The sequence below is a fragment of the Tribolium castaneum genome, chromosome 5 (assembly GCF_031307605.1).
Source record: "Tribolium castaneum strain GA2 chromosome 5, icTriCast1.1, whole genome shotgun sequence".
Lineage (NCBI taxonomy): Eukaryota > Metazoa > Arthropoda > Insecta > Coleoptera > Tenebrionidae > Tribolium > Tribolium castaneum.
The window spans coordinates 14909109-14934695 of NC_087398.1; the positions used below are offsets into that span (position 1 = coordinate 14909109).

Here is a 25587-nt window from a genome sequence, read left to right on the forward strand (position 1 = left end):
CCAGATAAAACAGAAGATTTGAAAACTCCAGTAATGTACTGATATGAATTTTTTTAAATTGAACATAGGAATTATAGTGTCATGTGTGTTATGCTATGTTTATTAAAAACTTCAGTGTATATTTGACTTACACTTTTTGTAGTAAAACTTACTAAATTCGAAAAATTTTATAAAGCTAAAGTTAAAAATTGTAAAATCACATAGATAATAAGTTATTTTTTTGAATTTGAGTGATATAAGGTATATTCTAAAAATTGTGCCAAACAAATGCCTTATGTTCGTCTGTTGTAGCGTTTTAACAAATAGGAAAATTACATTTAAAATCTGTTATTTTTATGAATCTTCGTTGAAATAGAAAGAAAATTTAGAATATATAGCCAAAATAATGTGAAGTCTCCAATTGCATTAAAAATGCTTATTTTTGTTATTTTAAGGGATTTAAATGATTTTTGATTAAAAAACAAAAGTTTCCAAAAAAATGATGTTAAAAAACTGGTTTTTATGACATATTATTAAAACTTTAGAATTGCATGTAAAAATGCGTTTTTTCTCTAATCTGTGTTAATAAATTTATAACATTTTTCACCGAAAGTCTTATTGGATTTGAAAAATGCTTACCAAAATAATAAAATTTCTAAATTCTTAAAATTCCTAAATTCAGACTAATTTAAAAAAAAACAGAAAAATTAGCAGAAATAAAATGAAGTATTTTGGTTTATTTCAATAAAAAATATAGAAAGTTTTATATCGAAAAATTGGACTTTCATCTTCCGATGCACTAAATAAATTAATTCATATCTACTTAGAAAAAGTCAGTTAGTTAGACAATAAAAACGGCCTTAACCAAGATGAAATCTCAATTATTATTACTTCTACTCCACCTAATTTGTTTTAATTAATATAAGACTTGTTTTAAACGACTTGAAATTTTTATCTTATCTTATGCATTTATCTTCTATGTAAACAATTTTCTCCATTTAATATAATGCTTATTGCCAAACAGTGACTAAAGAAATGTATAAAATGTTCTAATCAGTACAGGAATTATTGGTTTCTTTATTTCTCACTATTTCTTCTAAAATTAAATCATTCTTATTTGGTCATTCTTGTTGCTGATACTAAATTTCCGAAGCTTTTTCATAATTTTAAAGATTCAATTTTTGCTGTTTTTTTATTTTGTTTCAGTTCCTGTCTTTTAACCAAAATACATTTAGGAAAAGTTTATAGAACATTTAATTAACAATAGAATTTCACATCGATTTCTGTAAAGTTAATTATTTTCAAATGATTTTTTTGAATTTATTTTTTATGATATGTGCGGGAATATAATAACATTCGTTTTTTGGATTACATTATCTACATTCAATCATAAAATGGAATCCCCGAGAAGATTGACTCAGGTTTTGTTCCCTTCATGTCAAGCGAATTTTGTAGTGATTATCTTTATGTCGTTTTAAATGGAATTTTTTCTAGTCAGAGCGCCGATATCGTTCCGAGAGTGAAAGTTCGACAGCGTATCCTTATTCTAATAAGTGAATAAGGGTTCGTAAAACGTGACAGCAACCTTTCATGCATGCCATAAATTTTAATAACATTTTTTCGGCAAATTGCGTCCTCCTCTGAATTATTTCGAAGAAGGAGAAACGTTGACAATTGTGCGCAAAATTGAAAAATTGTGATGGATCGTGCCACCTAATGGATATTTGACACCGACAATGCGATGCGTGAATGCGTGGGCGGGAAGCCGCTATTAAAACTTACCCCTTGAAAATTCTCAGATCAGACAACATTAAAAACTTTCCTCGAAATAGGTTATGGCAGCTAATTCTGCCGTTGATGATTAATGATAGCAGCTGGGGGAATTGGCACCGTGGAAAATCCCATTCCGTGGAGGAATAGGAAAAAAGAGTGGTTTTTTCGAATGCAATTAAATTTCAACCACTAGCAATAATTGCAGCAGGTTTGCTCTATTTGTTTGTTCGGTGGGAAAGTGGAATGTTTTCGAGCGGACGCCACAAATAAATCATTTTAAAGCCGGCGAAAAAGTTGGCGATTCACTGAGGGTGAGAAAATAAACATTGACATTGAGTAAGTGAGGGATTCGGTGGCCTTATTAAATAAAGGAGATCGAAACTGTTACACCACTAGAGGGGTATTCAGAACACCGCCATTTATAATCTTTAATTGTAACATATTTCTTCAGCCTTGATGGAAGTAATGGCACAAAAAACTAAAAGCGACCACGGTGAAATTACATGAATAAACGGACGAATTACGATACAAAATAAGGAAAAATGGTGCGCAAATTGCTGCTTTTGTGCTGCTGAGAACTGCAAATTATTTACTTTACTCAAGGCGAAATATTCTTATTAAAAATTCAATTTCATAACGCGTAACACTAACTATTCATTGCAGTTTCTAATAAGTTTTTTGCTTAAATTATTTATTTATTAAATTTTAATTAAACTTGTGGTAAAAATTGCAATTTGCTGCATATTGTTCGTTATAAAAAATTCCAACATAAAATAGAATATTATTATACGAGTTTTATAAGTCGTTCTATTGTGAATTCTATTATTGAATGAAAGCTCCAATTAAGTAACGAGTGTTTCTACTTTCTATTTTTGTTGTTTGTTTTTGTTTAGTTTAACTTGTCAAAATCTTAGAACTATTTCCTCTTAATTTTGTTAATTATTCGGACTTTAGCAATAAACGACTTAACACGGTTGACAGATGACATACTAAATTACAGTGATGATTATTCACCCAGCGCTGCCAATACAACTCCTAAAAATTTACTAAAAGAAGTTGTACAAAATTTCTTGCACAATTTGTGCAACAAAAGTAGAAAAAAACTTTTTCTTATAGGTATAGGTAACAAAAATGTTGTTGCTTATTCCATAGATACGAGTAGAGGTAGTGCACCTTTATTCTACAAGTGGTTACTATGGCACATTATTTGATTTAGTTAGTTTTTTCTTACTAATAGAATAAAGTGGACATTTGGTGATTTTTTTATTGTATTTGGGTCCATCGGTAAAAAAATTTAACAAAAATTGCTCAATTGTAACTATAAGAGACATCGTTGTATTATACACGTAAAGAAAAGTTAAATAAACTACTATTGTCCATTTGACTGCGATTTAAATGGAATTAATTAAATCTAAAAGGTGTTTTTTAAATATTAGTATAATAAATACACATCTACTTAATACATACAGTAGACCAGGTGTTTTATCATTATAATAAAAGAGACCCAACTCTAAAGTTTTTACACGAATAAAAGATCAAGTACAAAAGTGTTTTTTTTAACTTTTCAAGCAATTAGATAATCTTCCATTAAAAAAAAATAATTCAAATATTTAGTAAATATGAGAATCATCCAGAAAAATTTTAACAAAAAAACTAAATGAGTGTTTTAGTAAAACTATCGCCACTAAATGTGTTACTTTTGGTGTCCCCCTGTTAAAAGTTGAATTTTATAACACTCGTGTTAAACACTATTGCTAATTGTTGTTTTTTTGCTGAATCTGACTTCAATTTATTTTTTTATTTTTTACTAATTTTTGGTTTGTTACATGCAATATCACAAGTAGCTGGGTGGTAGATTCTATATCAATAAAAATTGCCTTTCTCTGTTTAACTGAATATTAAGAATGTTCTAAAAAATAATTTTATTAAAAATAAATAAATGAAATGTCATTTTTAACAACACTTGTCATATTTCAATGCAAAAACTATTTGCATTTTTTGTTGATTCTATTGTTGAAAATTAATAAGGTGGAGACTGTAGAATTAGTTTAAAATTGAATTTCTTATAAAAAACTAAATAAAAAAAAATTTCGACGCCTTCGTAAAAATTAGTATCCGATGAAAGCATGATTTTAGACCTTCTCTCTAGGAGGAAAAATATTCCACTACAAAGTGATATTTAAAAAATACAACATACTTTTTTCGTACCTTGTTCGAGAATTTTGACTATAAAAATAAACATAAATAAGTAACTTTTGTAGTTATTATTTTCTTGGTGTTTAAATCCAATTGTACTGTTTTAATTATCGATGTTTTGTAATGGTTCTTTAGCAAATGCCTGATAATGTCTGTGTTATATAGATGAAACGTTGTAAACAATCGTTTTATTACAAGTTCTCCACCAGTTATCTCCTCAATCTTGGATTTAATATACAAGAGAACGTTAAACTTCACACGGATTTCAATGGCAATTGAACGATGATATAAGAGTTTTTTTTTTACAATTTTTATTTCAAAGTATTAGTCCGTAAAGTAACACTTGAGAGACGATTTCAGGAAAAAGTTTTTTGTTAGTATTTTCAAAGTAGGTAACTGGTAAAGTTAATTAAAACACATCTCTTTTAATATAACAATAATTCATATATCTTTAATTTATAAAGGAATATATCCGTTATTGTATTAGACTTGAGAAAATACAAGAAGAAAAGTTTTGATACAATAACGATAAAAATGAGCGATTCAAAAAAGTCGGACCAACTTTCGAATGTGATGAAACACCTACAACTAACCATAAAAATTAATTCAATTTTTTTCTAATTCTAATTTATTTAATTATTATTACGTTTCTAACAATTTGTCAACACTAGTTAGAGACATTTAATAGGTTGGTATCGCTAACGTTGAAATAGAAACAATTATTTTTTCTACGATACATTCATGTATTCATGTCACTTTTTTGATTGTTTGAACTGCTACCAACCCATTAGCAAAAAAAACTAAATTATAAAAAATATTTATTTTTAATTTTTTTTTTGAGATTCGTTACAATAAATATTATACCTAACTTGTTTGGAAAGCAATTTCCCAACTCTTTAGGTAAATAACTATTTTGAACACATAGCCTTCCCACACTGCGCTCGTGCCGCAAACAAAGTGCAAATTTTTTACCATTAGAACTGTTAACTTATTTGGATTTCCTTTATCACAACCCAAGAGAAAACTCGATACTTTAAACTCTCCTTGCATATTTTCTTTCCATTTTGTGAGAGAATTTTAGCTGATTTTAATCTAAATTTAATGACAATTCCAAATTGATTTTTAGTATTATTTTGTTAGAGCAGTGATGTTTCTTTATTACATTTTTTAGTCGTGCTAAGCTTGAAGAAAAATTGCAAAATACGAACTTTCTATTTGATACGAAACAGATAAGAAACTCTAGTTAATAGATGGCACAACACAATATTAATGACGCGAGTATTTTCTGAAACGTAAAAATGAGTAGCGTCGGCAAGAAACATTACAAAGTGCAGTTTCATGAAAGAAAATTCCACTTGGTAAATAAAACTCTGAAAACGTATTCTTTTGAAGTTGGCTTCGTGTTTATTTTTAGTCATTCCAACATTATCACGTCTTTGTTCTTAATGCAATTGGCGTGCCTGAAGTTACACCTTTATCTTTCATTCTTTCAACAAGCCAGATTTATCTCATCCATTTTTTGCAAATTCCGGCACAAATTAGCCTTTCACTTTTTAATCTCGTCACACGATTCAGCAAGCGGAGGCACTGATTGATTTTTTATTAAAAATGAAACGTTCAATGAGCGGTGATATCTGGGGAAAAACTGACATCTGCTTTAATATTTTCCTTAAAGTAAATCGAAATCACGTCGTTTCATTTGGGTTAGGTCAAGACGATTAATCATTTTCTCTTTAAGACTGTGTATTTATCAAAATAAAAAGGCAATCCTTGAATCCCTGACAGGACGGAACGTTCACGATTTGCATAAAATTTTAAAGTTATGACCTTTTAGAGCGGCTTTCGCATTCATTGTCCACATCTGGGGTATTACATATATAGACACTTTGCATTGTTTCCGACACAGGGCATTGTTTAGAAAATCTAAATGATTTAGTCTAGTGACTTGTTTCACCTTGCATGTGTCTGACGAATTAGTTTTAATTATAACGCATAACGCACTGAGTGATTAATTAATCCCGAAAGTTCAGATTTTAATTAAGCTCTAATTATACTTTCGAAACGTCTCACTATACGTGTGATACGTGGTGGTTTCGCTGAATTTTGAAGATAACTAAGCTCCGTGTCAGCGTGAAGCGTTGACGCTGCGAGAATTTAACGTCTGCGGTCAAGTTTACATAAGGATCAATTATGGGCGAAATAAAAAGGATCTTGTGGGATTCTTTGGGTTAGTCCTGTATCGTCCTGACGTGATTGATGGTGGCGGAGCCTCTCTGCTGAGCTGTGATCGATGGAACAATGCCACTAATGAACAATAATGGCTTGGACTGTTGTGCTTCTCTAAATCGGTGTTTTTTAAGAGCGTCGTCATATTTTTTTGAAGAATGAGAGTATTTGGGGGATTTATGTGGCGGTCACGCATTTAATTATTTCGAAGGACGTGAGGTGGATGCAGGTTAAGCTGATGGATTATGTCGATTTGAGCGAACGATTTATTTTTTACCTACAACTTTCGTTGTGTTTGTTTTTTCGCGTTATATATTTTAAAATTTGAGATTATTTATTCGCTTTCAATTAATTTTGGAAAACCTCTTGGGTATACAATTCCGGAGCAGCTTAATTCGCTCGCTTTATCCTCCTATATTTATATTTTTCGGAAGCTGTCAGTAGTAAATCCAGTATTTTTATAGCAGTAGTCTTTAATACGCCGTAAATAAAATTTAATTGCCTTTTATAGATACAGTGGAACGTCGATTATTTGGGCCCTTCATGGGGAACCAAAAAACACGGATAATTGAAATATTAAATATTAATTTTAGCTCTGCATTGAATACGTGTATAAGTTTAGGAATAATTAATTATAGGAAATTATAAATACAGACTAAACCAAAAGTAAAAAAAGGTCAAAAGTGACATCCTAGTGACATTTATGACGTCATTCGCTTTTATAGTTGTGACGTCATTTTAAATGTTTTTAAATCACAACTGACATTTTTTATGTTTATAGTAAATACAAAAAATTCAAGAAAAGTAAACCAAAAAAAAAATTAAAAAAGGAGAAAATAAAATTAAAAATTATAAAATCAACCGAGAGTATTTTACAATGAGCTTTATCTTTTTGTTCTTGCTTTAATTTATAAGAGAATAGGAAATTATAAATACAGACTAAACCAAAAGTAAAAAAAGGTCAAAAGTGACATCCTAGTGACATTTATGACGTCATTCGTTTTTATAGTTGTGACGTCATTTTAAATGTTTTTAAATCACAACTGACATTTTTTATGTTTACAGTAAATACAAAAAATTCAAGAAAAGTAAACCAAAAAAAAAAATTAAAAAAGGAGAAAATAAAATTAAAAATTATAAAATCAACCGAGAGTATTTTACAATGAGCTTTATCTTTTTGTTCTTGCTTTAATTTATAAGAGAATAGGAAATTATAAATACAGACTAAACCAAAAGTAAAAAAAGGTCAAAAGTGACATCCTAGTGACATTTATGACGTCATTCGTTTTTATAGTTGTGACGTCATTTTAAATGTTTTTAAATCACAACTGACATTTTTTATGTTTACAGTAAATACAAAAAATTCAAGAAAAGTAAACCAAAAAAAAAAATTAAAAAAGGAGAAAATAAAATTAAAAATTATAAAATCAACCGAGAGTATTTTACAATGAGCTTTATCTTTTTGTTCTTGCTTTAATTTATAAGAGAATAGGAAATTATAAATACAGACTAAACCAAAAGTAAAAAAAGGTCAAAAGTGACATCCTAGTGACATTTATGACGTCATTCGTTTTTATAGTTGTGACGTCATTTTAAATGTTTTTAAATCACAACTGACATTTTTTATGTTTACAGTAAATACAAAAAATTCAAGAAAAGTAAACCAAAAAAAAAATTAAAAAAGGAGAAAATAAAATTAAAAATTATAAAATCAACCGAGAGTATTTTACAATGAGCTTTATCTTTTTGTTCTTGCTTTAATTTATAAGAGAATAGGAAATTATAAATACAGACTAAACCAAAAGTAAAAAAAGGTCAAAAGTGACATCCTAGTGACATTTATGACGTCATTCGTTTTTATAGTTGTGACGTCATTTTAAATGTTTTTAAATCACAACTGACATTTTTTATGTTTACAGTAAATACAAAAAATTCAAGAAAAGTAAACCAAAAAAAAAAATTAAAAAAGGAGAAAATAAAATTAAAAATTATAAAATCAACCGAGAGTATTTTACAATGAGCTTTATCTTTTTGTTCTTGCTTTAATTTATAAGAGAATAGGAAATTATAAATACAGACTAAACCAAAAGTAAAAAAAGGTCAAAAGTGACATCCTAGTGACATTTATGACGTCATTCGTTTTTATAGTTGTGACGTCATTTTAAATGTTTTTAAATCACAACTGACATTTTTTATGTTTACAGTAAATACAAAAAATTCAAGAAAAGTAAACCAAAAAAAAAATTAAAAAAGGAGAAAATAAAATTAAAAATTATAAAATCAACCGAGAGTATTTTACAATGAGCTTTATCTTTTTGTTCTTGCTTTAATTTATAAGAGAATAGGAAATTATAAATACAGACTAAACCAAAAGTAAAAAAAGGTCAAAAGTGACATCCTAGTGACATTTATGACGTCATTCGTTTTTATAGTTGTGACGTCATTTTAAATGTTTTTAAATCACAACTGACATTTTTTATGTTTACAGTAAATACAAAAAATTCAAGAAAAGTAAACCAAAAAAAAAATTAAAAAAGGAGAAAATAAAATTAAAAATTATAAAATCAACCGAGAGTATTTTACAATGAGCTTTATCTTTTTGTTCTTGCTTTAATTTATAAGAGAATAGGAAATTATAAATACAGACTAAACCAAAAGTAAAAAAAGGTCAAAAGTGACATCCTAGTGACATTTATGACGTCATTCGTTTTTATAGTTGTGACGTCATTTTAAATGTTTTTAAATCACAACTGACATTTTTTATGTTTACAGTAAATACAAAAAATTCAAGAAAAGTAAACCAAAAAAAAAAATTAAAAAAGGAGAAAATAAAATTAAAAATTATAAAATCAACCGAGAGTATTTTACAATGAGCTTTATCTTTTTGTTCTTGCTTTAATTTATAAGAGAAAATTGTTTTTTGTTTATTTTTGTGTGTTTAAGTGTCATGATAGGTGTTCTCGTGCTAATTATACAAAAAAAAAAATATAATAAGCAGTTGCCTTTTATAAAAAATGTCAAAAACAAAAACATTTGTTTAGCTGTCAATTTTTTATTACTTTATTTCTTTTTTTCAATTTAAATTTCAATTCAATTTTTTATTTTTTTTTCTTATTACCTGAAATATGCTCTCGATGTGTACTACCTAAAACAGTTGACAATAATGTCGGTTGTCATTAAAAAAAATTAAGAATGACGTCATTACTCAAAAAATAATAGCACCATAAATGTCACTATTGTCAAAATGTTGTATTTAAAAAATAAAATTGATCCGTTCAAGAATTTTCTTTACATGACAAATAATAAAGATATGAATTTTGGGCGTTACTTTTCAGTCTGTATAAATAATTCAAGTGCGACATATTAGCCAAAAACGCCAACGTAACATTTTCCTTCAAAATTAGTTGTTATACACTTCAAAACAAATAACAGCTAATAGCAAAAAATAACACCTTTTTCAGTCGCATTTGATGATTTTGTAGATCGTTTTCTGAGAATTTTTGCAAAGTGAGTTTTTTAGCTAACAAAGGTCAAAAAAGTAAAACAAGTCATTTTAGACCCAATCAAAAAATTTAAGAAACCTTAAAAGCTTGAGAAAGACAAAAATTAAATCATCAATTACATTTTGGTAATGTTTTGATAAGTTTTTGCTTGGAAAACAAGCTGATACGCCTAACTCCATACTTAATAATGTGGTAATTTTTCGGTGTTTTATAATTATTGTGAAATTTCGAATTTTTGGTCCAAAAACGTTCTTAAGAAAGATTGAAACAAGTTACACAATTTTCGACCAAATATGGCAATTTTTATCAAATTTTTTTGACAAGATTTTACGTAAAAAATGAGTTTTTAACTAATAAAGGAGCTAAAACAAACCCAAACAGGTGTTTTTTTGGTCAAATTTAGTAAAACAGTACGATGAAAACGAGTTTTTAGCTCAAAAACGCGCTTAAATCTTGAGAAAGGCAAAAATTATACTTTATTTTTCGGCTTGTTTTCGAAAAAATTTCACAAGATATTTGCGTTTCTGGTTAAAAAATAAGCCCAAAGTTGAGTTAATTAAAAGCAAAACTAATATAATAATTATCAAGTTAATAACGTAACTTTTTAGTCAGTTTTAAGAAAATCTTGTAAAAAATCAGTCAAAATTAGTCAAAAAATTAAATTAACAATTTGAGATTGGTAAAAATAACGACAATTTCGATCCAATTTAGCGATTTTTCGGCATATATTTATTTTAAGCTTAGGATATATGTGAGTTTCTAGCTACTAAAGATACTGAAAGCACGGAAAAAGCAAAAATATTGTCATTTTCGACCCAATCAAGTGATATTTTTTGGTACGATTAATTCAATTCTTGCAAAAGAAAGTAAGTTTTTAGTTCGAAAACACGTTTAAGAACTTGAGAAAAACAAAAATAACTCTATTGATGCTTTTCGGTGTATTTTCGACAAAACTACGCGAAATAAAAAAATTAAAGAAAAACTGAAACCAATACAATTCATTTTCTATTTGTTTTGAGTGTTTGTGCAAAGCTGTATTAAACGAAGTAAATTGTTTTCATACAAGAGAACAAGCAGACGAACTTCCTTTAAAATTTTTAAATAAACCTTCAAACATGTTTCAAAGTAACTTGAAACAAGTTTCATACTCTATTTCCTATGCATTTTACTTTTAAATAAAAGATGCACTTGAACGTCGTCTACATAATTCTCAAGTTAACATCTTGTATATTTTATTGAAATAAAAGGATCACCAAACTGTACAATTTAACTTTGGAACTTTTTATTCAAGCGAAATGCACAATTAAATCGGTTATAATCGCATTTAATGTTCAAGTGTTAATTCTTCTGTGTATAAAATCCACCAAAACAACACCTTTTCGCTTAGCTGACCCGTGTATTGTATCCTCAGGAGTGTTGTTATACATCAGTTAATTACCAATTACGAAATAGAGTAACTCCAAGTCATTAATTATTTCGTGTCGCAAACTTAAGTGAAGCCTTTAGGCTTCATGAAATCCCCAACTTACCTTATGCAACCGGACTTTTATCAACCAACTCATAAAGCTGAAAAGATTTGTCTCATGAAGACCCTTTGTAATGTAATAAACCCTCGGACCTGACTTTCTCATAATTCCTGGCCTTTTTCGCCCACATTACGACAAGCTAAAGTCCTGCCGTAATTATCGTATTTCAAAGAAACAGCATTTCGAAAATTCGGATTTATTTGCGTTTACGGAGCGGAATCGATGTAATGTAAACATCAGAAGCGATTATCGTTCTATTCTCCACTAAATTTTAATGCTACGTAATAGCATACTAGGGTGGTAATGCTCGGTTGAAAATGTCTAATTACAAACCAACAAAGCACAATAGTGGCTGGAAAAACTATAAATATAAAACAACGAAAAACGACTTTACTGATAAGTTTGTTGATGATTATTACTATTATCAAATACCGGATTTTTTAAAGGTTAAACACTTTATTTAGGTGTCAGAAATGTTGTAAAAAAAAAACAAAATTAGGTAACTACTAAAATCTGGTAATATATGAACAGATTAGTTTTTTGCAAGAATTCATCTCAACATAGAAAATGAACTGACTGTATGGAAATACATCGTACTAAAATCAAGCACTTTTGCATTACCAATACTTTTTCATTCAATTAACATTTTTATTTTCAGTAGATTTTTATATCCAAACTTTTTTGTTAGTTTGTAACTCATTTCTCCACAGCTTTAAAAGAGCTTTTACTACTTTTACTTTTACTTTTTACTAAAAATAGTGAGAATACAATTCTAAAGAACTAAGTGACTGAAAAACAAAGAAAATGAAAAAACCAGACAACGAAAAGAAAAACATTAAAAATTAAAGCACTTACATTCTGAACAAATGTAGCTGTTACCAAAACCACTAATCTAAAAATTAATAGGCAAAAGCAGCAGAACTTAAAACCGAATCAATTGTATTAAAAATTGTAAATGCTTCAAAATTCCAACGCAAAAACCTAAAAAAACCCGAATAAATTTGTACTCCAATTCAGAGAAAACCAAAGATGTTATTAAAAAAATTAATCTATGCTCAAAATACTAAAATAAAAAGCGGTTTAAACCATAAAAATGTTAATACATTAGAAATCAAAAATCTAAAAAATTCAAAACATGTTGAATATTAACTTGGATCATAATTAAAATTGCAACCAAAACCAAACTCCTAGACAACGAATTTTTTTTGAAAAAACTGTGCCCAAATAACTAAAGAATTTAAATTAAACACTTTTAACCCAACAAAAAAAACAATAATTTCTTTAATTTTTTTGTAAAATTGTTTAAGAATTCAAAATTTATTTCAACTTTTGATGTAAGTTAGCAAATTTTAAGGTATCATCAAATCTGCAAAACTTTGTGTTAAGATTTTTTCCCCACACATTTGAACTTTTTGTCGTTTAAAGGAATACTAAAAACACAAGTTTCAACGTCTTTTGGATAAAAATGTCGCAGAATTGCAAATTTGTTTTTATAGTTTTCGCCTGCGTTTAAAAATTGTACATACACATCCTTGAAGGTGTAACACTATGTTGATAAAATTAAACTCTTCGAGTTTTTTCCATTAAAACAAATTTTTTGTTATTATTAAATTTACTTTTCCTACCTAAAAATGTTCAAGAATTTAAAATTTGTGTCTATATGTGAAGTAAGTGTAGCAAATTTTAAAGTAGGTATCATCAAGTCAACATAATTATGATTTGAAATTTTTACCACTTGATACGTATACTGAAAGAGATAACCATAGTAGGACCCGTAGAATCTACACCGACCATATTTTTATATTTTCAATTTCTTTTTCTGAATTAAATAAAGTACTGATCGCATTTTAAAAGACTTTCTCTCGTACAACCCAAGTTTAATGTATCCTGATGTAAACAAATTTGAAAAAAAAACTAAAAAAACTTAAAACGAAAATGTTACAAAACAAAAAACTCAAAAAAAACATTGAAATGCTGTAGAACTTAAAATGACTGAAAGAGTCAGAAATTAAAAAAATGTACAACTACAAAGCAGAACATTAAGACAGTGGAAAACTGAAATAATAAGATACTGAAACCACGACAAATTAAAAAATTTAGGAAACTAATATGAAATATAAGGAAACTAAAAAACTAAAATCTTCTAAACGTAAATTTAAAAAACTATTAAATTGTAAAAATCTAATTATTTTTTTTAACAAAATGCTAGAAAAAATCCCATTTTAATTAAGTTAGAAAGGTTAATCACAACTTTAAAATGCTTAAAACTTATTTGGAAAACAAGTCAATTTAGAAAGTAAGGTAGAAAAAAATTAAATATTTAAATTTCTAAAAAACAGATTTACGAGTATTTCGAGTTACTAGTCCTTAAAAAATGTAGGTTAGGGAAGTTTCGTAAGATCCGGTCTCTAATAATTATACAGAGTTGGTTAGTTTCGAGGTTGCATCAGAAATGATATTCCACCGCATGCAAACTAAGATAAATTTATTCTTTCGCCAACTCAGAGGTAAAAATGCTATTTATTATGCGCAAACCTGCAACACTAAAACAAACACTAGAAAGTGTGTTCAAAGCAAAATTTTACTTATTTTACTTAATAAACAAAATTTCAGCTATGTGTAGTTTCAAATATTTACCATGAAGGTAATTGCAGTTTGTGTCAATATGGAGTTTAGAAGACACCTTACTGTTATTAAAAAAATATTAATAACCAGCGAGTTCTGGTGACAGACCATTTATAATAAACGCTTGGTGTATTTTTCACGAAAAAAGCTCATCGAATTTTAATAAATAATGAATGAGAGAGTGAATAAAGCACCGAAAAAGCAAGTATTTGTTAGAATAATCCATAACCGGCCGTAAATTACATCACAGCACAAAACACAACAGAGGTAACCGAGCCGTAGGCTGTTGTAATAATTGTGGTCGAAAACCATACATGTCTAACTTTTGTCTAAACAAAGATAAAATTATTTCGTGACATTCCATCGCAAACCTACTTGTGTGCCTCGAGGCCCTTTTTCGTATTGTCTGAACAAAATTCCATATTTTGGGCCAAGTGTAATTTTCCGATAACAATTTAATGGCTGGAGGTGTATCGATTGCAGAAAAAATAGCGGCAGAGGCCTTTAAAATCTACTTAAAAACTCATGAATTATACTCGACACTGTGGCAAATATTTGAACAATTATTGTTGACTGGAAAATACGGCTTCGATTCACACATACATATTTTGGTGACAGGCTGTTCGATTAAAACAAGTATTTCATACTTGATGACAACGTCAACTTTTCCAATTATTATGATTGAAACAAATAGTTTTAATCCCATTTTGTATGTAAATAAATTATGTTTTTCTTCCTCCACGTTTCTGCATGTGATGTTTCGTTTCAGCGCAAGCAAAATATTTTCGTATAACCCAGATCTGGTGCTCTCGTATTGGATTCGGGTATGATGAAATAACACGTGCAATCATATCTAAATTATGGAAAATATTCCTGTGAAACATTTAGTCGTGGCTCAAAACTAGACGAAAACCTAATCAAAATTCACAAAAAAAGTTCACAATGTTTTTATAGCTATGATAATGCATAAAGATAACAATTGCAAAAATGACAATTTTCTTTATTAAAATAAGGTGAAAAATTACGGAAGTATGTATAAAATTAAAAAAGGTTCATTTTGAGTTATTTCGCTAGTGACAAAAAAATTCTGAAAAAACTACAAAAATAATTGATTCAAAATAAATTTATTTGCTTTTTTAAAATTCAGTTTTTCTCACACATCGAAAATATGTGTAGTAAGGTGAAAATTACGTTACTTTTGCGTTGTTTGAGCATTTTAGCACTTTCATTTAACATAAAATTACTTATTTCGCATAAAATCGCAAGAGGAGATCAAGAAATCATAAAGGAAGATTGAGAATTGCATTATTTCGACATTTTTAAGATTTACTATGTTTTTAACAGAAAAATTAACTGATTTCGCAAAATTCCATAAAAAAACAAATGACAAAAATTGATTTATTCTTCGATAACTATTTGACATTTCTCAATACGAAACGTCATATTAATTTAAACCATTTAAAGCAATTTTAAGCCTTGTTGAGTCTATAATTCGAAGAATAAAATGTTGTATTCGTGGTTTGATAATCCACTCGTGAAATAAAGCGTCCGATTTACACTGAAACTCGTTAAATAAATAACTATTCTTTTGACCTGTTTATTTACACTCGCTTTATGAACGAGAAACTAATTATTTTGTGAAAATAAGACAAAAAATTAATTAGTCAAAAACGATGTTATTTTGAGATAAAAAACTTTCTTATTTTGCAAACTGTCCCTTTAATAAAACAAAGATTTAGATTTACTTCATTTTATAAATAAAAATCAGCTTTTGCCTTTTGCAAAATATTAACTAGACTGACTCTTCTCTCGAAATTTTACTCGAGTAGACCGAAAGGTTGAAAGTAACATTCTCTTTGCTTTATTCGAAACGTTTCGTACATCTTCACATCAAAACTTACTTATTTGTATAATTTTGCTAAAACAAATCGTCACACAAAACGTTAAAAAAATGATCAAATTTGCTTAAAGGTAAGGCCATTTTGCTCTGTTTACTTAGTTTTCTAATGAGCGAAAAAATTCGGACCAAACACTCCGAAAAAGCCGAATTTAAATCGAAAATTACCTAACAATGAGCGAAAGATTCGCTTGCAGTGTAGCAAAAATAAAAATCGACGTTGTTATCTGTTCTTCAAACTAAATAAAAATAATGTTTTAGCACGATGCCAAAAAGACCATTTTAGCACCAAAATAACTCACTCAATTTTGAAAAATTTCGAGGCAAAATAATTACAAAACCAAGTAAAAAATCTTTGTTTTTTGGTCTTTTTCATTCGATTTAGCTGGATTTTAAATGATGTACTCACATATTTTGCAAAATGTCATCAAAAATTCGTTGAAAATCCACGTAATTTTTTATCTGTTCAAAATAATTTAAGTAAAATACTACTGAAAAATCATCCAATTAAATCGAAAATTAGATTATAAGCATATAAGCTAGAAACTCAACAACTAACATTCAAAATAAAGCAATATATTTCCAATGAGAGTCAGAAATGAAGTTAATGTATCTGTTTGATTTAATTTCGTTTCATAAGTGGAAACTATTTTTTCGCAAAATGACACCAAAAACGCACTTATGTTGCGTAGTTCTGCTAAAACTGGCCAAAAAATTATAAAAGAAAGCCCAAATTATATTATTTTGAACTTTGCCATTATATTAACCTGGTTATTAAACGGAAATACTAGATTAATTGCAAACAAAAAAATATCAAATTCGATCACAAGCTGTTTAGTCATTTGGCTTATCTTCTGAATAAAATTCCGAAAAAAAAATACATGTAATCAAGTCGAGAATTCGTTATTTTGCAAATTTTCCTGTCCCAGAAATAAAGCAATTTTTTTTTCAAAATGGTAAAAAATGATGTTAACTGAAAACTATGATTTTTTGCAAAATTTCCCAAAGAGAACATTTTTACACCAAAAACCAACTCACTTGTATTTTCCAAAATTACGCTAAAACAGGTCAAAAAATTCCAAAAGACAGTCAAAGTAATATTAGTTTGCTCATTATAATTAGTAGCTTTATCTCGTTTTTGAAGAAAAAAATCACTTATTTTACACAATTGCTTCAAGAAGGACAAAACTGTCGGAGTTTTCGACTGTTTAAAGTCATTTAAATTTCGAGAAAACACTCCGAAACATCATCTAATTAAGTCGAAAATTACGTTAGCTAAAAAAACTCACTTATTATGGAAAATTCTCTTCTAATAAAACGAAAAATCTTTAATAAGAGTAAAAAATAGCACTTATTTAGCATAACAGGATGATTCAAAAGTGTCGGACACTTATAGTTCCTATAACAAAAAATTGTTTGAGATATAGGTGTTCAAAGTTAATTTTTAAGTTAAGTTTTTGATGCTACAGATAATATTTTTTAATGTGCTTTGATGTACAGCGTGCTCAAAAACTGGCGCACCAACTCAATGGTGTGTGGTAGAGAAGTGGTTACATATAAAGGTAAAAATAGTAAAAAAAATTTTTGTATTAAAGTTATTGATAAATAACTAATTTTAAGTGAATGATATGTGGCAACGTTGTCTAACAGTCATGATCGCAATAGAATTTGAGCAACAATAAAAATAAATTATTTTTGAAACGGTTTCCTAGGAAATAATTCCCAGTGTTGGCACATCTACACATTGTGATTTTTTTGATAAATTTTAATTTTTTTTAATTAAAAAAACTGCTAAAATCTTATAATAAATTTAAAAATAATTATTCATCGTTTTGTTACGGAACGATTACCTGGTATGAAACATAAGAATATAAAAAAATAATGAAAACTAAAGAAGTTAACACAATAAGTTTGTAGCTCCAGATTTTTTTAAATATAACTTTAGGATTTTTTTCAACATTTTTCCCGTAATCTGCACTTGCTTCTCAATAACGTACCACTGAGTTGGTGCGCCAGTTTTTGAGCACCCTGTATAATATATTTAAAAAAATACAAATTCGCCAATAAACGACACTCGACATCACAGGAAACAAAAGAGCAACAATCGATACCGTTTCTCAGGTAAACAAATAAAAAAATATTTATTAAAAAATAATTAAGATCATTTTCTTGCTTAACTCACAGTAGTGATAATTATTATTTGGCATAATTTGTTTATTTAGAGTCAATTATTTTTTTTTGAGTAAAAATTTGACAAATTATGTCGAAAACTACGAGCAAAAGCTCACTGATTTTGCAAAATGTAATAAAGCGAAAAATTGTCAAAAATAAAGTTATGAAATAGTTCCTTAAATGTAGCTCCTATTATAAGCGAAAACGATTTTTTGACAAGATACCGAACGAGCACTGTTTACAATAGAATTTACTTATTTTGCATAATTTTGCTAAAACAGGCCAAAAAAACCTAAATAAACAATCTAATATTTATTTCTTTCATTGCATTTATCTCGTCTAAAAGAAACTAAAAGAGACCAAATTAGATCGAAGTTATCGTTCATTTTCAGGAGAAATTTTAATAAAACACTCTGAGAAATCATCCAATTAGGTCCAAAATTACATTATTCTGAATTAAAAGCTCACTAATTTTACGAAATCAATTGAGTGAATTGCAAAATGTATATTAATGTATTTTTTATGACAACATAGATATCAGAATTTATCATAGAATCCTAAAAGCAATAACACTTCGGCTGTGATTTTAGTTGAAATAGTTTTTCTTGATTTTTGTCTTTTGTCTGGTAAGCAATTATTATTACAATTTACCTTCCTTATCTTGGCACAAATCTAACAATTACTGCTATTATTGCAGTTATAATTGCAGCCATTATAATCTCGACTCGGTCGATAAGTTCGAAACAAAACAGTTTGAACATTTGACTCGAATTGCATCTCAGATAGCGCCAGTTTTTCCAACCCTCGAACAGCCCAATATTTAAGATACAATCTTGATCAACATCAGGCGTTATAAAAGCGTCTGTAGTCTTCGACACATTGCCCTTGGCGTCTGCCTCTGTACACAACGGCCCAACAATCGAATTAAACCCTCTGGAAGAATGAATGGGTCTGCGAGGTACAAAAGTGCCGATTTTATTTGTCTCAATCGGATCGGATTTGATAAATTTGTTATTTCCCGAGTTGTGATCTGATTCCGTCCGGAATTTTAAGGAAAGCTCGCTTAATCCTATTAAGTTTCATACCGGAGCGAGTCAATTATTGCACGTCTGCGACGAGTTATCAAGCGGTTGAAAATTAAACACCTCCTTGTTTTCCAATACGATCGATCGGATTAGCATTTCCGGAGTTTAGCTTTGACGAGAAAAATCAGCGCTCTTTATGAGACACTAGCGGACGTTTAGGGCATTTTTATCGCCACTAAAATTTCCGGTCAGATTTAAGTCGCAAATTACAAGTAAACACGAGAAAGGGTCGTAAAAATAAACAGAGTAATGTGATAGAAAACGCGAAATTGAGTGTAATTGCGTCATGAAACTCACCTGGAAACAAAAAGCAAGAGAAGTTATTAATGAAAGCCATTAACTCTCGCTGCTTTGATGGTCAGATTGAGTTCCAGCAACATTTCAAACAAATTAATATAAAACTTAAACTGAGGTTAAAAAGCAAATTTTTATTTCGCGTTTGTTTGTTTCATTAAAATGTAGCTTGTTGAAAGGTTTTAAAACATGGGTCCCAGATGCGTTTGAGAGTGATATCTGGATTCGTGTGTTTAAAGCCAGCTTTTAGCACAAGCTGAACGGTTTTACAAATTTATAGGTGTGAGTAATTAAATGCTCAACAAGCAACGATTTTTATTATGTAGCAAGTTGTGTTTATGGATTTTCCGGTGTAATGCAGGAGATCTCGTATATTAACATGCATGTTGTTCACTAATACACAATTTTTCAATCAAGCGTTGGCAAAACAAAATCCTGTCCTGTTAATTTTTTACTCAATTTTATAAAAATTTGAAAGGAAAATCCAAGTGTAACCTTCTTAATTCGGAAATAAAATTAACTAGACGCCCTCTGGTGATGACTTTTGAACTATGTCGAAAACAGTAAAGAAATTTTCGTAATGCCACATTTAACTGACATTTAATGAATTGTTCAACAATTTTGCGTGTATAGTGTTAATTACTTACAATAGAAAGAATCATTTTAAAAGTACGTGGTGTAAATACTAGCGTTGACTTTGGTTCTGTAGTTTTTCGTGGTATAAAGTGTTTATTGTTGGAACTTGAAAGTGGATAAAAAGTGAAAAATATTTAAATTTTGATTACAAAGTGTTATCAAACAGTTGTCTAATTAAAGATTATAAGTAATGGATCACAGCGAACACAAAGTTTGGCTCAAGAAACCAATAAATTAGTGAAGTGTTATGAATTTTAGGTTAGAATTTTCCACCGAAAAAATCATGAAATGCTGCGGTAAATCTACAAAACTACAATTAAGATTAACAACTGCTAATACCACTTAAACGTAAATTATGCCAAAAGGTAGGCTTTTCAATGTCTTTGTAATAATTTTCCAATAAAGAAAGTGAACCAAACAGTCATTCGTTATTCGTGTTTTCCTCGTCATCTCTCATTTGTCAACATAAGTTTCTTGCATCAAAGATGCAATAATTATTCCGCATAGGCAATGCAATAATTGTGAAGCCCCAAAATTCGTAAAACGCTCAAAATACCCGAATAAACATTTTCCCGCCATTTATGGTTACTGTTTTCGACCTAGCTCAGTAGCGCCCCCAACGGTAATTTTACTTCCGAATTGGCATTTGGTATTCGCAAAACCCAAATTATCATCAGATAAAAAAGTGTATGCAATTCCAAAAGGGCACTAATGACACTGAAATTCTTTTCTGCTGGCTACTGAAGACGCTTTATTTTAGTTAAATAAATTGTTAAAGATAAAACCGACAGCGAAATAAATTTCCCGAAAAAAACAACAGTTATCTCACTAAATGTCATTAAACCATAAATGAAAGCAAAAACAAAACAAAAAAGTTTCTGGCTGCAAAAAAGTTTTAAAAACAAAATGGTGTAGTAATTTTGCGATCATTTTTAGTGAAACCTGACAAATAACCCTGGTATTTTCGACAAAATTTGTAGATTTTTCGATATATGACGTGACAAGATTCTAGGAAATGAAATAAGTGAGTTTTTAGCTAAACAAAAGTGCTAAAAAAATTTAATATGAGTATACTGTCATTTTTCGCCAATGAAATAATTTTTTGGTCACGTTCTAAACTCAAAAACACGCCGAAAATAATAAGGAAGTAAAAACAAAAATAACATAATTTTGTACCAATTTGGTAATTTTCGGTTTGTTTTAAAGAAGATTTTGTTAAATAATTGCATTTATGTCGAAAATGTTCAAAGAAAGCAAAAATAATGAAATTAATTAACTTAACTGGATGATTATTTGGTTTATTTTAGCAAATTACCCTAAAATTTTAGTCCAAAAATTTTAAAAAAGACAAAAGTTACAACTACGTTACTAGAGCAAAAATATTATGATTCTCAAACGAATCAAGTGAAATTATTTACCTCAAAAGTACGCAAAAATTTCTTTTTGGAAACATTTTGACTTTCTGGCTATGAAATAAGTTAACTTGGCGATTTTTCGGTCTATTTTTAGCGACATTTTGCGCATTACTCTAAAATTTTTGTCCAAAAAGTGTTTGAAAAAGGGAACAACAGTATTTTCGACCAAATCGTTCGATTCTGCGGCAACTTTTTAACAAAATTTTACAAAAGTGTGTGTTTAGCCAAAAAATCACAAAAAAAGTAAAGAAACTGGATCCTGCCAATCAAATGATTTTTTGATCATGTTTTAAAGTCAAAAACACGCTGAAGACAATAGGGAAGACCAGAATAACATACTTCTTGCACCAATTTAGTGATTTTCCGTTTGTTTTAGAGAAGATTTTGTTAAATAATTCCGTTTATTTATCTATATTTATATTACATTTATTTATTTTATACAAAAATGCTCAAGAAAAGCAAAAATAATGTAATTAATTATTAACTGGATGATTTTTGGTTAATTTTAGCAAATTACCTTGAAATTTTAGTTTAAGAAAGAAAAAAATTACCCCATTTTCAACAAAATGTGACGATTTTTTCGACATTATTACTTGTCAAAACTGAGTGCCGAGCTACTAGAGCAAAAATATTATCATTCTTAAACGAATCAAGTGATATTTTTAGCTCAAAACCACGCAAAAATTTTTTATGTAAACATTTTGAATTTCTGGCTGAAAAATATGTTAACTTGGCGATTTTTCGGTCCCTTTTTAGCCACATCTTGCAAATAACCTTAAAATTTTTGTTCAAAAGAAATGTTTGAAAAAGGAAACAAGGGTCTTTTCGACCAAATTGTTAGATTTTGCGACAACTTTTTAACAAAATTTTACAAAAATGTGTTAGCCAATAAAATACGAAAGAAGCAAGAAAACTTTTTTCTTTTTTTTTTTGGTATATTGTATTATTACTTGTCCACTTTAGACGAATAAGTCTGTTGGAAATAAATTATATTATTATTATTATCATTATTAAAACTGATTTTTTTAACCTTTCGTAAAAATTTGAGATGGACTAATGGAAACTAAGTTTTTATACCAAAAATGTGTTTAAAAAAAAGTTTAAAAAAAGGCAAAACAAGCTTTTTTCTCTTAAACTTGAAGACCTACTATAGGAAAAAGTGTAATAAGTATACATAACGACAAAAATTTTTGATCCACTCGTAAAATAAGTCTACTTGTAACTTCGTGACTCTTGATGCTCTTGAACTTAACATTTTCACTCGTATATAAACAATCTCTTTATGGTCTTGTAGAATAAATAGCTATTAAAATGAAAGATTGTTTATTTAAAAAATACAGAATTCTTTCAATGTATTTAATACAAAAAATTAAACTCAGACTTAACGAAAACAAAATAAAATAACTATTTCAATAAAAATATTTCCACAAATTGAACCAATTTTTTTAAATAAAGTCAATCCTCCATGACAAGTTTAATCTAACGGAATATGCCGAAGAGTACAAAATTAGAAAAAGTTTTTGTGAACCTATGCATCCCTTTAAAACAGCCAGATTAAAGTCAATTTAAATTAGAATCCTCTTTCAAAATTACAGCAATTCTTGTTAAAAAACAAACTAGAGCCAATCATCGAGATTTTAAATTTTAATTGCTACAACAATTGCCAAAAATATTTAATTTTTCATTTCTGAATATTAAAAAATGCAGTTTTTAACCACATTCACATAAATATTTTTGACAGATTGGAAATTAAAATAACATTCACATTTGTTATCATTGTTATCAACTTGCAACAGATATCATGTCATTAATCACAAAACCAAATTTCACAAATTGAGGTTACAAGAGCCATAAATAAAAGTTTAATTTTTTAAATTCCCTACAAATAATTCTATTACATTTAAGCTAAAACCATGTCAGAAGCAATAAAAACGTCCACACTATCACAGATTTTTTGGCATCAGCAACGTTCAATATTGCTCCACACGATACATTTGGGAGTAAATGACCGCAACTAATAAACCTTTTTAGCACTTAACGTTTCAGAACGTTAACACTAATAGTGTAGACATTTACAGCGCTCCTGTCCGTGCAATCAGTAGTCCAGTAAAATAAGCAAATAAGCTTGCATTTTTGAATTTTTTAAGCTTGCATCTTTTAAAATAAAAAACTTTCTCTCATCTCGAAAATGTGACTACATAAACATGTAATTTCCTTTTATCAAAACTACAGAAGACTATAACTTAGGAGACGAAACGACATATAAAATCGCTAGAATTTCTGATCCCGAAATAATAGTACGGCAGGGTAAAAATAAGGGCGGTTTGAGCGTTATATTGTCTTAACGCCAAATCGTTTTAAATTAATTTAAATCCCACCAATTCACTAAATAAGTACATGAAAAAAAGCAAGAATTTGCACTTTTTTGCTTTACGCTCTTTTTACTGACGACGAGAAAAAAATTATTTAAAACTTAAAATTTACGCTGCGAATGCTGTTAAAGATACAATAAAAATGTTGGGAAAAAATTTGTAGAAAATTAAATTTTCTTTAAAAAATTCGCGAAACAATGTGCTCGTAACTCGAATATAATTTCATTATGCTTCTGATACATAAAATACTATTTCAAATTCGTTGCTCTGAAAACTTAAGATGGTAGCGGAACAACCGCGCCCTCTGACGACATTAACGGAACAATCGAGAACGGGAACGTTTTATTTGTACCTCGTTTCAGATCCTAACCTTTAGATATCCGTTGTTCCGAACTAACAAAAACTGGTTCAAACTTTCGAAAAACTAAAAATGCTGTTATTTTCCACCGTAGCTTATGGCTTTTTGTTTCGGTTCTAGCAAAATCATGCAAAAAAAAAACGAAAAAAGTTCTGCACAAACTCTGCAATTTTTTAAACAGTTTAGTAATTCCTTGTCTTTGAAAAGATTTCGTGAATTAATTGTAAGTCTGGTTGAAAAACAAGTTAGCATCTTGTAAATTGGTTCATTTACGTCCTAACTTAGTGTGTTTTGCCTTAATTTATTGCAAATATATTTGTTACAATATCGTTTTGCTAAAAAAATACAATAATAAAGTTTTTAGTATTAACATATTTTAAATTTGTGCTTCAAGACTGGACTTATAAAATTTTTTTAATATATTATTTTATACTTCACGCCCCTTTTTCTTAATTTCATTAAAGAAAATTGTCGCCTAGAGAATTTTGTGTCAGTTGGTAACGATAATAAATAAGAAATAATAAATAAAAAAGAAATAATAATTAAATCGATCGTACGTGTATTCCACGTATTATCCGATGGAACTATTGAAAACTAAATATCCCTAAATTCAATAAAGCACACTGTACTTTAATAAGCCATAAACGACTCCCACTGATAGACGTTAATAAGAGTACAATGTGTTTTTAAATGATTCTCATCTAGTCAACTTTGAAATTAGTTTACATGTAAAAAAATTTGTGCCGCTCGGCTCAATTGAATCCTCTCTCAATAAATGTCAAATCTGTCAGTTGAAAAATTCAATTAATTTCTTTTAAAAATGTAACTAAATTGTTACACCTTGCAAGAAAACACTTTTATTATCGAAGCTTATTTCCGAATTGGAAACTTATTAATAAATGGAGAATGGTAATATTCGATGTCTAAATGCCTATCATTAGTTATATAAAGCGGCATTTTCTGATTTTACATAAAAAATTCACAGATGACTAGATGAGAGTCATTTAAAAACACATTGTATTATAAACGAAAAATATTTAAAATTCATTTATGATCGTGTTTTTACGAAATCTGTGACTGACTGAGTCTTTAGCGTGCCATAAACATCTAGCAATGAGTCTTCTTAAAGTCGGTTGATCATTTCGGAAAGTTTTGATGTAATTAAGTTTATTTCATTTTGTTATGTGTTGACACTTAATATGAAACATTCGACTGCGCTCTCAGGCGACCTTAACGAAATAATCGAGGACGGGAACTTTGTACTTGTACGTTGTTTCATTTCCTAATCTTCAGATAGGTGTAATCAAAATTTGACTTGAGTACTACGTTACTGAGGAATATTTTGCAAAACAAATAAAGTTTCTATAGTGCGTTCAGAAAGTCATTAGATCAACTCTTGCTGTAAAATTTTAAATGTATGTTGATTTCTTACGATTACTACATACGAAAACACAGACGTTAGAGAAAATCGCAAGTAGCACGTTTAACACTTAGATTAGAATTTAGCAGAAAAATTTACAATAACAATTG

General features: G+C 28.7%; 1 protein-coding gene across 2 annotated transcripts in view; it reads right to left on the bottom strand.

Annotated features, from left to right (window-relative positions):
• LOC661291 (uncharacterized protein) overlaps positions 1-25587 on the bottom strand; it is a 144780-nt gene that overhangs the window by 48469 nt on the left and 70724 nt on the right. The gene's annotated exons all lie outside the window — the stretch shown is intronic.